Below are 1654 nucleotides of genomic sequence, written 5' to 3'. Positions count from 1 at the left end.
TCATAGGGATGCCAGTAGGAGAAGAGAAAGAACAAGAAATTGAAAACTTATTTGAAAAGCTAATGAAGAAGAGCTTCCCAAATCTGGTGAAGGAAATAGACTTCCAGGAAGTCCAGGAAGCTGAGAGAGTCCCAAAGAAGTTGGACCCAAGGAGGAACACACCAAGGCATATCAAAATTACCCAGGATTAAAGAGAAGGAGGGACTCTTAAAAGCAACAAGATAAAAGAAGACAGTTACCTACAAGGGAGTTCCCATCAGTCTGTCAGCTGTTTTCTCCAAAGAAACCTTACAGTCAAGAAGGGGCTGGAAAGAAGTATTCCACGACATGAAAGGCAAGGACCTACATCCAAGATTACTCTACCCAACAAAGCTATCATTTAGAATGGAAGGGCAGATAAAGTGCTTCTCAGATAAGGTCAAGTCAAAGGAGTTCATCATCACCAAGCCCTTATTATATGAAATGTTAAAGGGACTTATCTATGAAAAAAGATAAAACTATGAACAATAAAATGATAACAAACTGACAACTATCAACAACTGAACCCAAAAGAACCAAAAACAAAAGAAAATTAAGTAAACAACTAGAACAGGAACAGAATCACAGAAATGGAAATCACATGGAGGGTTATCAGTGCACAAGGGAGGGGGTAATAGGGAAAAAGGTATAGGAATAAATTGGATTAATTGTAGGTAGAAAATAAGGGGAGGTTAAGAATTGTATACGAAATGTAGAAGCCAAAGAACTTATATGTATGACCCATAGACATGAACTAAAGTTGAGTGGGGACAGTGTGGGTAGGAGAGGGTGTGCAGGGAGGAGGGTCATAAAGAGGTGGGAAATGGGACAATTATAATAGCATAATCAATGAAATATATGAAAATATAAATTATATCTTTGCTTGGTAGAGAAATCTTGGCTGTAGGTCCCTGCATTGCATGACTCTGAATATTTCTTGCCAATCTCTTCTAGCCTGCAAAGTTCCCTTGAGAAATCAGCTGATAATCTTATGGGAGCACCCCTGTACACAACTATATTCTTTTCTCTTTCTGCTTTTAAGATTCCCTCCTTATCTTTAACCTTTGGTATTTTAATTTTGATGTGTCTTTGAGTGGGCCTCTTTGCATCCATCTTGTTTGGGACTCTCTGTACTTCCTGGACTTGCATGTTCATTTCCTTCACCAAATTAGGGAAGTTTTCTTCATTATTTTTTAAAATATGTTTTGTATTTCTTGCTCTTTCTCTTCTCCTGGCACTCCTATGATGCAAATGTTGAAGTGCTTGAAGTTTTCCCAGAGGCTGCTTACTCTCTCTTTCTCTCTCTCTCTCTCTCTCTCTCTTTCTCTTGATTCTTTTTTTCTTCTTGTGCTTCTGATTGTATGTTTTTCTGCTTCTTGTGTTCTAAATCATTGATTTAATTCTCAGTTTCATCCTCTCTATTGTTATTTCCCTGTAAATTGTTCCTTATTTCAGTTTCTGTATTCTTCATTTTGGACAGGATCTTTTTATGCTTTTGAGGTCCTCACTAAGTTTCTCGAGCATCCTTATAACTAGTGTTTTGAACTCTTCATCTGGTAGATTGCTTTTCTCTATTTTGTTTAGTTCTTTAGTTGGAGTTTTAAACTGTTTTTTCATTTGGACCATATTTCTTTGT

Source organism: Sturnira hondurensis, unplaced genomic scaffold, assembly GCF_014824575.4.
Source record: "Sturnira hondurensis isolate 20B ecotype Veracruz unplaced genomic scaffold, ASM1482457v3 Scaffold0006220, whole genome shotgun sequence".
Classification (NCBI taxonomy): Eukaryota; Metazoa; Chordata; class Mammalia; order Chiroptera; family Phyllostomidae; genus Sturnira; species Sturnira hondurensis.
Note: the sequence above shows the minus strand (reverse complement) of the source record.